The sequence below is a fragment of the Ambystoma mexicanum genome, unplaced genomic scaffold (assembly GCF_040938575.1).
Source record: "Ambystoma mexicanum isolate Mex_15411 unplaced genomic scaffold, UKY_AmexF1_1 Mex_scaf92, whole genome shotgun sequence".
Lineage (NCBI taxonomy): Eukaryota > Metazoa > Chordata > Amphibia > Caudata > Ambystomatidae > Ambystoma > Ambystoma mexicanum.
The window spans coordinates 432,758-445,714 of NW_027182513.1; the positions used below are offsets into that span (position 1 = coordinate 432,758).

At 53.4% G+C, this 12,957-nt stretch overlaps 1 long non-coding RNA gene across 1 annotated transcript; it reads right to left on the reverse strand.

Moving 5' to 3' along the window:
- Nucleotides 1-677: 677 nt before the first annotated feature.
- Nucleotides 678-8,902, reverse strand: LOC138563347 (uncharacterized). The gene is made up of 2 exons (XR_011299356.1): nucleotides 8,341-8,902; nucleotides 678-3,423 (listed from the first exon to the last, which is right to left on the reverse strand). It is a non-coding gene; the product is annotated as an uncharacterized lncRNA (long non-coding RNA).
- Nucleotides 8,903-12,957: the final 4,055 nt, after the last annotated feature.

The window sequence follows — 12,957 nt, forward strand, 5'->3', positions numbered from 1 at the left end:
CTGCAGATAGTTTTAGCAGGCTCAACATGCTTCGACATACAGTGACCAAACACAATTCTTCTGTTAAAAACAAGTTCTTGCCAGGTCAGCAGGTCTCTTTCTAGTTTGCAATTGCTATTCATATATGGCCATTAAACGCCACCGTATAAAAGAGAAGGCCTCTTCTTTTAGCAAAAAGTACATTCTTTTAACGCATATGATGATTAGTACAAACTCCAAGTGTGAGCACAACATTACATATGTATGCGTACCTTCAGCTGTGACACGGGGCATTGCAGCCTGTGTTTCCCAGGGGGCTGGGACACGGGGCATTGCAGCCCGTGTGTCCCAGGGGGCTGTGACACGGGGCATTGCAGCCCGTGTCCCCCAGGGGGCTGTGACATGGGGCATTGCAGCCCGTTTGTCCCAGGGGGCTGTGACACGGGGCATTGCAGCCTGTGTGTCCCAGGGGGCTGGGGCACGGGGCATTGCAGCCTGTGTGTCCCAGGGGGCTGTGACACGGGGCAGGGGGCTGGGACACGGGGCATTGCAGCCTAGGGGGCTGGGACACGGGGCATTGCAGCCTGTGTGTCCCAGGGGGCTGTGACACGGGGCATTGCAGCCAATTGTGGGTGCGATTTCTCGCCGTCCATAACCAGTACAAGAGGGACCCTGCAATAACTCAGACAGGAAAGAGCCAAGTTAACATTACTTTATTAATGCACAAGCATTCGCGAATGGGCAGCAAGTTCAAACGTCTCGCAAAGCAAGTCGTCAAAGTGCCGCGCTTTGCCCTGCACATCGTGGTCCTTTTATACCCATCTGTTTTACATTGTCATACATTGCTGCACATAGATTATGTCCACCACAAGGCGGTTCCTCCCAGTCATGACTTTGCATCAAGGTCAACAGTTCAACATCTGCTATTGTGGTTTCCTGTTATCTGTTATTCGCTCTCTCTCGTGCCCTTCTGTGTATCTCTGTGCACGAGGCTGTGCTTACTCATTCCTTCCCCACCCGTAATCTGCAGATAGTTTTAGCAGGCTCAACATGCTTCGACATACAGTGACCAAACACAATTCTTCTGTTAAAAACAAGTTCTTGCCAGGTCAGCAGGTCTCTTTCTAGTTTGCAATTGCTATTCATATATGGCCATTAAACGCCACCGTATAAAAGAGAAGGCCTCTTCTTTTAGCAAAAAGTACATTCTTTTAACGCATATGATGATTAGTACAAACTCCAAGTGTGAGCACAACATTACATATGTATGCGTACCTTCAATCCACCCTTTGCTCACACTTGAGCATCAATCTAAACAGTCCTAGCATAAGCAGATGGCAGGAAAGCAACATCATCACATACTGTATGTACCATAATCTTCTCCAGGCCTCCCATGTCAAAAAATTCCTGTTGTACATGGCTTTTATCCATAGGATTTAGGCGCGTTATGCTGGAAGAACACATGGAAACACAGCACGACACACATACCGGGAAACATTGGATGCAGAGACAAATTCCTACAACTATTGCCGCTAGAACCAGTATAGGCGTAAGAAGTTGCCATCCAATTTCTTTCAGGAGCTTCATCCACCAGCTATCTCCTGACCCTTCCTCCTGGTGGATGCTATCCGCCACTTTATGCAGTTTGTTTACTCCATCCAGGATTCCTGTACTCCCTTCTGGTATGTAAACACAGCATTGGGATCCCACCAAAAAACAGACTCCGCCCCTTTCTGCAGTGAGTATGTCTAAGACATACCTATTTTGGAGAGCCACTAGCCGAATTGCTTTCATTTCATAAGTGATGTTTTCCATTAGGTCTGCAGATTCTTCGATTACGAACTCAAGGGCCCTGCTTAGCTTTTGGATTTCTTGACTGTTCATAAAGATGCCCGCTGGAGGAACCAGGACCCCCATCAGATCTATAAACGTTTCCCATCCTGTAGGTTGGAATTTGGGTTTACTGCTCGTTTATTTCTGCTGTGTATTTCTTTATGCAGAGTAGACGGGGCATATACCATCACAGCCGGCATTATTCTGGCTATGTAACATACCCCAACAAAATCTTTGGCTAACCACAAATAAGCCCTCTTGTTACAGACGTAGGCATGTCCTTCAATCTGTAACAATCCCTTTGTGTAGTTATTTAGATTCACCATTTGACTGCACCCCGAGATCATTCTTTGATTACCTCTTGCGCTCCTCTTAAAACATATATTCTTTGGCCTAAACTCTTGTGTGATGGTGATAGGGGGAGGAGGTTCTCTTACTATCTGTACCATAGCAGGTGCAAGCCCGATTCCCTCAGTTTTGATTTTATAGCGTATCTTTTCCTTTAGAAGGGTTTTGTTCTCTCCTCTAACATAACAAGCGGTATTCGGTATCATATATTGCTGTGCTGACACTATTCTCATGTAAATTAATGTACACCCGGCATCCTCAGTAACTGGCGATGCGTACACTGGGATGCCTTCACTGCTATGTCGGGGCATGTGGGTGCAGATCCAGCAATCAGTTTTATTCACTACCCCATATGTTGTGTTTATTATCTTCACGTATTCATTTTTAGCATAGTCTTCCGGGTCGTGTTGGTCATAGGCATCTCGATTCCTGCTCTTGACCCAATCTGTTCTCCCTGTTTCATTTGACTCGGGCAACAGGTTCTTTAATTCATATCTAGATGGATGTTCCAGATACCAGAATATTATGGCAAATGCTATTAGTACTACTATCGTGCATACAGAAAACAAAATTTTGCCTCTTGTGGTACAAACTGGTATTTTCCTCTTACCTTCTGTGTTTGAGGAGCATACACTTATCCGTTCAGGGACTAAACCAGCATACACGGGTGTAGACATAGTTCAGTATATGGCTCAGTATACAGCGTATATCAGTTGCAACCTAGCGATATAGCAATATCCCCTATTTAAAGCACCAGTGTCCTTATTACTCTAGTAGTGGTAGGTCTCACTGAAAACCTTCATCCGATCTGTCCCACGTCTCGTAGTGCCTGTCCCAGGAGGGGAACGCCGAAGGCCCTTCAGGCTACAAGCCCGTCGTCTTCAGTAAGGCACAATTCTGCTAAAACCAACAAGAGAGTCCAAATGTTCATCTCCCTAATGATCAAAGTTCAAAACAGTGTCCTTACACGTTGCTTGGCACATACACGTCACGGGATCGGAGGCGATGGGCACACCTACTAGTGGCATCTGGCAGTACTGTTGCAACCTGGGGTTGGTTGGTTCCCTTTTCTGGATCCACGTGGTACCAGTGCGATTTGCCATCAACTTTTACCGCAGTTTGTGTTGCGAGGAGCACCTGAAACGGGCCCCTCCATCTGGGTTGCAGTCCGCTGGTGCGATCGAAGGCTTTTATAACAACCCAGTCACCGGGCTGCACGTCGTGACCTTCTCCTATCAGAGGAGATGGAGCTACTGCGTTCACCTGTGCATTAATAGAAATCAGTCTATTAGTTAACCCAATACAGTACTGTTGTAATGCAGGCCATGCTTGCTCAGACAATCTCTTAGGTGATATGGGGGTCCCAATACTTGGTGGGCGCCCCATAACAATTTCGAAAGGAGATAAACTATGTGTACGCTTAGGCATAGTACGCATACTCAATAATGCAATAGACAATGCATCCGGCCATTTCAGTCAAGGGCATCCAGTGTTTCAATATGCATTGTGCTGTGGAGGTGGCACTATTGTCCCGCAGGGGATATGCTTCCACCCATCCTGAGAACCCACATCTCATCACCAAACAGTAGGAATGTTTATTTACAGGCTCCAGCTGTATAAAGTCCATATACACCACCTCAAAAGGGCAGGTGGGTAACTTACTGTGGCCCGCCGGGGCCGGTACACCTTTCCCCACATTATATAAAACACATATTTCACATTGTTTTGCCCATTGGCGACAATACATTCCCAATCTTTTGTTGTACCACACAGTACTTAAAACTTCTTCCATAGTTCTTGCGTTAACGTGGGTTGGACCATGAGCCACGCTCACTATCACAGGTAAGTATGCGTCAGGTAGTACCCAGGTGTTCGTTTTGGTATGTGCCCATAGCCCATCTACCGTCTCCTCATATTGATCATCCTTGTGCCAAGATAGTCTTTCTTCAATGGTTGCATCTGCTTGGATTTCCTTTACGCGCTCCTTCGTCCCTTCCATAGTCACATCCCTCCCCACTATGAGCTGTCGGGCTTCCCACCGGGTGTCCCTAGTGGCAGCTAGTTTAGCCATCTGGTCAGCCAAAGAATTTCCCTGCGTGACATAATCCAGTGTTTTTTTATGCGCTGAGCACTTCACTACGGCCACCATTTTGGGCAGCGTAAGGGCTTGCAATAATTCAGCAATCAATCGGGCATGTTTAATAGTATCACCTTGAGAGGTTAAGAAGCCACGCTCTCCCCAGAGTTTACCAAAACTGGAAACCACCCCGTGCGCGTAGGCTGAATCAGTATAAATTGTCACTTTCATGCCGCTGCTTAACACTAATGCTCTAGTTAGCGCAATCAATTCTGCCGCCTGCGCCGATTTCTCACACACTTTCCCACTCTCAATCAACTGTTCCCCTGTAGTTACTGCATACCCTGCTGTTGTCTCCCCATTTGGCAGTTTGAAACAGGAACCATCACAGAATAATATACCCTCATTATCAACCAGCGGGGTGTCTTGCAGGTCTGCTCTACCCTTAGTGTGTTCTTCCATTTGAATCACACAATCATGCCTAATGTCATCAGGTGAGGTGGGCAAAGGAAGCAGTGTCGCTGGATTCAAAGTGTTACACCGTTCAATTTTTACATTACTGGCAAACAGGATCATCTCATACTGTGTGAGTCTAGCTGTAGTCAAATGCTGTGTATGCACTCTATTCAGAAGAACATCTACCGTATGTGGAACTTTTACTGTTACTTCACTCCCTAGGATGATACCTGCACTTTGTTTTAGGGCTGTCGCTGCTGCAGCTACTGCTCTCATGCATGGGGGTAGGCCTCGAGCTACTGAGTCCAGAGTGCTAGAAAAATATGCACATGGTCTCTGTTTACCCCCTTGTTCCTGTGTCAAGACTGACACAGCGCAACCTTCCTGTTCATCAACAAAAAGGCAAAATCTCTTAGTATAATCAGGTGTGCCTGTTTCCAGCTCCCGTGTCTACCAGACATCTCAAGTTTCGGTGGGGGCCGATCCTAATAGAGGCATAAGGCCCCCTTTGGTCTATAGGAACCTGCACCACTCCCGCTATCTCATTCCGGCATCCTCAGGACATATCGCTTGTGTTATCCTGAAAATCATTGTTATAGTATACCCCTTCTCCACATTCTTCACCCTGGCATACACCTTGTACTTGTGTCGTTTGTTGTGGCTGATACAGTAGATTGGGGGGAGGCGGGGCCGGCCAGGGAACATCCCCTCTTGCTTGTCCGTCAAAGGCATTGGGTTGAGGGGGTTTAAACATTCTATTGTCTTGGTTGCCGTACCCACCAGTCCTATTTCCTGGGGCAAATGTTGTCTGTGAAGGGGGCCGTACGCCCCTTCCTCTCCCACCACTCTGGGGACACTGGGATTTCCAGTGTCCGGGTCTCTTGCAGAAGGCACATACATCTTGGGGTAGCCCATCACTCCTCCCATATAGCGCACCTCCTTGCACTGTACCTCTTCCTGTCCCTTGGCCCCCTATCATGTTGCTGCTATAGCCCTGTGACGGGCCGTTATTATTGTAGTTATACCTGCCTTGGGGCCCTTGATGCAACTGTTGCATCAACACTTTGGTTTTTAAATCCTTCTCTTGTCGTGCCTTTTGTTGTCCCTTTACTCTTTCCCCTCTTTCATAATACCTGGCCATTTCGAGGAGATCCCGGGGGTTTCTAGTCATCCATGTACTTTCTGCCCTCCTAATGTTCTCCTGAATTGGCCCGTGGAGCCCCTCTACAAAGTTTGTGGCAAAGTACCGTTGGCCCGTTTCAGACCCTATCTCTAGCCCACTGTGCGCTTTGAATGCTGCTTCATAACGCAGAAAGTACTGTGCTACCTCCTCACTTGCACCCTGTATCACAGCGGACAGTTTCTCCACATTCACATCAAATGGGGGTAACACCTTTTCTAGAGCCCTCAGGACTGCCATGCCATGCCCCCTTAGGGGTTCAGGATATTCCTCATGCAGTTTTCTATTTTTGCTCGCATCCATTACATCTTTCCATTTTATTGTTTCATTGTCTTTGGCACGAAAGGGGGTCCATATTTCTTCTGGGACAATGGCTAACAATATGTTATCTACATCCTCTACGGTAAATAACCCTGGTCTGAATAACTTTCCTACTTCCTTGTAGAATCCTGCCGGGTCTATACGGGGGTCGGGGATGGACTTGGTGATATGCATTAATTCAATTCGGGATAAAGGGACATACACATAGGTGCGCATCATGTTACCAGTGGCTGCCTCTATGGTGGGTTGGCACTCTCTCATTGGCATTAATAGTGACTTTTCTGTATTTGTTTGTTCACTCACAAGGGCCTGCACTGGTGATGAAGCAGAGGACTGGTGACTAAGAGTTTTCTCTTTTATTTTTTTATAATCTTTTAATAGTTTCTCCACCTTAGCCATCCTCCATTCTTCCGCCCCTGAATCATCCACTCTTATATTAGATAGCAGTTTCTTATCCAATTCCGTCCTAATCCTATTCCACTGGGACACATATCTAGGCTCCTTTTCCTCTTCTATATCATCCACCCTAATAAGAAGATATTTAATTACGTTTACTTGTATAGGCCAGCCAAGGCCCTCCATCAGACTCACCAGGGTGGACATGGACTGCGAGTGTATGGATGCTATCATACGATTAGCTACGTTTTGGCCCGCCTGGTCTGCATCTTTGAGTTTAGCCTCTCTTTCCCTCACCTCTCTTTCCCATGCCCTCTTTTCCTTCTCCCATTCAACACTGCCCCTTATGACTTCCTCTATTATGTCTGACATACATCCCCATAACTGAACACTGGACGCAGTCACTGGTAGTAACGCGACAGCGTCCTGATATGCTGAGGGCAGATCCGCAGTACTCTGTCCTCTCAATTTACAGTTACCCTCATGAAAGGTATATAGTTTAGTGGCCACTGTCCTGAATTCCAAAGGTGTCAAACACCCCAATTGGTCCCGTAGGCTGTCATTGAGGGGTGTGCCATACAGCCCGGTCATAAGGATTTGCAAGTCTCCATCTCTATCCTTTTCTACAGTAGTCGTTCTCCTATGGTCTATCAACCTATCTGGGTCCCCATACTTCATTGGGAATTCCACCCTTTCACCCTCACTGTCTGCCGGTGGAGCTGTAGCTCCTGGAAACAATAATTCAGTCGTTGTTTGTTCTGCTTCTAGCCCTATCACATCTTCATATCGAGGCACCGGCACGGCAGGATACATACCCCCACTGTTCTTAATCATCATATGTCTATCCAACTGATCTAGCCTCTCACCCTTCTCTTTTATCTCTAGATCATGTAATTTTTGATTTACCGTTCTCTTCTGCTCCTTTGCTTTTTGTTTATTCTGAGCATTGCGCCTGCGCATTGCTTCTACCCTCCATAGTCGTATAGCCTCAAACTGTGCGGGTCTAACCCGTCTTTTTACTAACTCTATTTCTACTTTGGATATGCGGTCCACATCAAAGGACCCGGTGTCTGGCCATTTATGCTCAATCAAATCTTTTGTGTATTCGGACCATTCTTTTAAGAACAATGTTGAATTCAATCCATGTTTAATCAACATATCAAATGCAGGGGTTCCTTCAAGAGGGGCATAGTGTCTCTTGCCTATACCACTCTTGCTGGAAGCCGCTTGACCCATTTTGTTGGTATACCGCAATTGCCTAAAACACTCACCTTTCCCAAATATGCACCTATTGGCTAACAATAATAATACATCCTCCTGGCGTATCTAACATATCATATCATCATTTCAACATTACTTCTTCATAGACGGACTTACCACCGTCCTCTTCACAAACCCTGAATCATTATTCCCTTATTCCATCATGCATCCGTCCATACCACTTATCTTAAGGGTCCCGCCAGAGTGTTCCGGACCCGAAGGGCGACAGCCTGCTGTTCCACCGCCAACGGAGCCGGAAAAACAAGGATGACGCGTTGGTTGCAATCAAAGGTGCGGATTCAGTTGTTGGGGCCCCGTGATCAATTCCTTCTCCGGTTCCGCCGCGGCGTTCCTCACCCAGTGACGGACTGTCGCTCCTTCGCGTCCCACTTCTGACACCAAAATTGTGGGTGCGATTTCTCGCCGTCCATAACCAGTACAAGAGGGACCCTGCAATAACTCAGACAGGAAAGAGCCAAGTTAACATTACTTTATTAATGCACAAGCATTCGCGAATGGGCAGCAAGTTCAAACGTCTCGCAAAGCAAGTCGTCAAAGTGCCGCGCTTTGCCCTGCACATCGTGGTCCTTTTATACCCATCTGTTTTACATTGTCATACATTGCTGCACATAGATTATGTCCACCACAAGGCGGTTCCTCCCAGTCATGACTTTGCATCAAGGTCAACAGTTCAACATCTGCTATTGTGGTTTCCTGTTATCTGTTATTCGCTCTCTCTCGTGCCCTTCTGTGTATCTCTGTGCACGAGGCTGTGCTTACTCATTCCTTCCCCACCCGTAATCTGCAGATAGTTTTAGCAGGCTCAACATGCTTCGACATACAGTGACCAAACACAATTCTTCTGTTAAAAACAAGTTCTTGCCAGGTCAGCAGGTCTCTTTCTAGTTTGCAATTGCTATTCATATATGGCCATTAAACGCCACCGTATAAAAGAGAAGGCCTCTTCTTTTAGCAAAAAGTACATTCTTTTAACGCATATGATGATTAGTACAAACTCCAAGTGTGAGCACAACATTACATATGTATGCGTACCTTCAGTGTCCCCCAGGGGGCTGTGACACGGGGCATTGCAGCCTGTGTGTCCCAGGGGGCTGGGACACGGGGCATTGCAGCCTGTGTGTCCCAGGGGGCTGGGACACGGGGCATTGCAGCCTGTGTGTTCCAGGGGGCTGGGACACGGGGCATTGCAGCCTGTGTGTCCCAGGGGGCTGTGACTCGGGGCATTGCAGCCCGTGTGTCCCAGGGGGCTGTGACACGGGGCATTGCAGCCCGTGTCCCCCAGGGGGCTGTGACATGGGGCATTGCAGCCCGTTTGTCCCAGGGGGCTGTGACACGGGGCATTGCAGCCTGTGTGTCCCAGGGGGCTGGGGCACGGGGCATTGCAGCCTGTGTGTCCCAGGGGGCTGTGACACGGGGCAGGGGGCTGGGACACGGGGCATTGCAGCCTAGGGGGCTGGGACACGGGGCATTGCAGCCTGTGTGTCCCAGGGGGCTGTGACACGGGGCATTGCAGCCTGTGTGTCACAGGGGGCTGTGACACGGGGCATTGCAGCCTGTGTCCCCCAGGGGGCTGTGACACGGGGCATTGCAGCCTGTGTGTCCCAGGGGGCTGGGACACGGGGCATTGCAGCCTGTGTGTCCCAGGGGGCTGGGACACGGGGCATTGCAGCCTGTGTGTTCCAGGGGGCTGGGACACGGGGCATTGCAGCCTGTGTGTCCCAGGGGGCTGTGACTCGGGGCATTGCAGCCTGTGTGTCCTAGGGGGCTGTGACAGGGGGCATTGCAGCCTGTGTGTCCCAGGGGGCTGTGACACGGGGCATTGCAGCCTGTGTGTCACAGGGGGCTGTGACACGGGGCATTGCAGCCTGTGTCCCCCAGGGGGCTGTGACACGGGGCATTGCAGCCTGTGTGTCCCAGGGGGCTGGGACACGGGGCATTGCAGCCTGTGTGTCCCAGGGGGCTGGGACACGGGGCATTGCAGCCTGTGTGTTCCAGGGGGCTGGGACACGGGGCATTGCAGCCTGTGTGTCCCAGGGGGCTGTGACACGGGGCATTGCAGCCTGTGTGTCCTAGGGGGCTGTGACAGGGGGCATTGCAGCCTGTGTGTCCCAGGGGGCTGTGACACGGGGCATTGCAGCCTAGGGGGCTGTGACACGGGGCATTGCAGCCTGTGTGTCCCAGGGGGCTGTGACACGGGGCATTGCAGCCCGTGTGTTCCAGGGGGCTGTGACACGGGGCATTGCAGCCTGTGTGTCCCAGGGGGCTGGGACACGGGGCATTGCAGCCCGTGTGTTCCAGGGGGCTGTGACACGGGGCATTGCAGCCTGTGTTTCCCAGGGGGCTGGGAAACGGGCATTGCAGCCCGCGTGTCCCAGGGGCTGTGACACGGGGCATTGCAGCCTGTGTGTCCCAGGGGGCTGGGACACGGGGCATTGCAGCCCGCGTGTCCCAGGGGGCTGGGACACGGGGCATTGCAGCCTGTGTGTCCCAGGGGGCTGTGACACGGGGCATTGCAGCCCGCGTGTCCCAGGTGGCTGGGACACGGGGCATTGCAGCCTGTGTTTCCCAGGGGGCTGGGACACGGGGCATTGCAGCCCGCGTGTCCCAGGGGGCTGTGATACGGGGCATTGCAGCCCGTGTCCCCCAGGGGGCTGTGACACGGGGCATTGCAGCCCGTTTGTCCCAGGGGGCTGTGACACGGGGCATTGCAGCCCGTGTGTCCCAGGGGGCTGGGGCACGGGGCATTGCAGCCCGTGTGTCCCAGGGGGCTGTGACACGGGGCAGGGGGCTGGGACACGGGGCATTGCAGCCTGTGTGTCCCAGGGGGCTGGGACACGGGGCATTGCAGCCCGTGTGTCCCAGGGGGCTGGGACACGGGGCATTGCAGCCCGCGTGTCCCAGGGGGCTGGGACACGGGGCATTGCAGCCTGTGTGTCCCAGGGGGCTGTGACACGGGGCATTGCAGCCCGCGTGTCCCAGGTGGCTGGGACACGGGGCATTGCAGCCTGTGTTTCCCAGGGGGCTGGGACACGGGGCATTGCAGCCCGCGTGTCCCAGGGGGCTGTGACACGGGGCATTGCAGCCCGTGTCCCCCAGGGGGCTGTGACACGGGGCATTGCAGCCCGTTTGTCCCAGGGGGCTGTGACACGGGGCATTGCAGCCCGTGTGTCCCAGGGGGCTGGGGCACGGGGCATTGCAGCCTGTGTGTCCCAGGGGGCTGTGACACGGGGCAGGGGGCTGGGACACGGGGCATTGCAGCCTGTGTGTCCCAGGGGGCTGGGACACGGGGCATTGCAGCCCGTGTGTCCCAGGGGGCTGGGACACGGGGCATTGCAGCCTGTGTGTCCCAGGGGGCTGTGACACGGGGCATTGCAGCCCGTGTGTCCCAGGTGGCTGGGACACGGGGCATTGCAGCCTGTGTGTCCCAGGGGGGGGGCAGGGGGCTGGGACACGGGGCATTGCAGCCTAGGGGACTGGGACACGGGGCATTGCAGCCTGTGTGTCCCAGGGGGCTGTGACACGGGCATTGCAGCCTGTGTGTCACAGGGGGCTGTGACACGGGGCATTGCAGCCTGTGTCCCCCAGGGGGCTGTGACACGGGGCATTGCAGCCTGTGTGTCCCAGGGGGCTGGTACACGGGGCATTGCAGCCTGTGTGTCCCAGGGGGCTGTGACACGGGGCATTGCAGCCTGTGTGTCCCAGGGGGCTGTGACACGGGGCATTGCAGGGCATTGCAGCCTGGGCTGTGACACGGGGCATTACAGCCTGGGCTGTGACACAGGGCATTGCAGCCTGTGTCCCCCAGGGGGTTGGGACACGGGGCATTGCAGCCTGTGTGTCCCAGGGGGCTGGGACACGGGGCATTGCAGCCTGTGTGTTCCAGGGGGCTGGGACACGGGGCATTGCAGCCTGTGTGTCCCAGGGGGCTGTGACACGGGGCATTGCAGCCTGTGTGTCCTAGGGGGCTGTGACAGGGGGCATTGCAGCCTGTGTGTCCCAGGGGGCTGTGACACGGGGCATTGCAGCCTAGGGGGCTGTGACACGGGGCATTGCAGCCTGTGTGTCCCAGGGGGCTGTGACACGGGGCATTGCAGCCCGTGTGTTCCAGGGGGCTGTGGCACGGGGCATTGCAGCCTGTGTTTCCCAGGGGGCTGGGACACGGGGCATTGCAGCCTGTGTCCCCCAGGGGGCTGTGACACGGGGCATTGCAGCCCGTGTGTCCCAGGTGGCTGGGACACGGGGCATTGCAGCCTGTGTGTCCCAGGGGGCTGTGACACGGGGCAGGGGGCTGGGACACGGGGCATTGCAGCCTAGGCGACTGGGACACGGGGCATTGCAGCCTGTGTGTCCCAGGGGGCTGTGACACGGGGCATTGCAGCCTGTGTGTCACAGGGAGCTGTGACACGGGGCATTGCAGCCTGTGTCCCCCAGGGGGCTGTGACACGGGGCATTGCAGCCTGTGTGTCCCAGGGGGCTGGGACACGGGGCATTGCAGCCTGTGTGTCCCAGGGGGCTGTGACACGGGGCATTGCAGCCTGTGTGTCCCAGGGGGCTGTGACACGGGGCATTGCAGCCTGTGTCCCCCAGGGGGCTGTGACACGGGGATTTGCAGCCTGTGTGTCCCAGGGGGCTGGGACACGGGGCATTGCAGCCTGTGTGTCCCAGGGGGCTGTGACACGGGGCATTGCAGCCTGTGTGTCCCAGGGGGCTGTGACACGGGGCATTGCAGCCTGTGTGTCCCAGGGGGCTTGGACACGGGGGGCTGTGACACGGGGCATTGCAGCCTGTGTGTCCCAGGGGGCTGCGACACGGGGCATTGCAGCCTGGGCTGTGACACGGGGCATTGCAGCCTGGGCTGTGACACGGGGCATTGCAGCCTGGGCTGTGACACGGGGCATTGCAGCCTGTGTGTCCCAGGGGGTTGGGACACGGGGCATTGCAGCCTGTGTGTCCCAGGGGGCTGGGACACGGGGCATTGCAGCCTGTGTGTCCCAGGGGGCTGGGACACGGGGCATTGCAGCCTAGGGGGCTGTGAGACGGGGCATTGCAGCCTGTGTGTCACGGGGCATTGCAGCCTGTCTGTCCC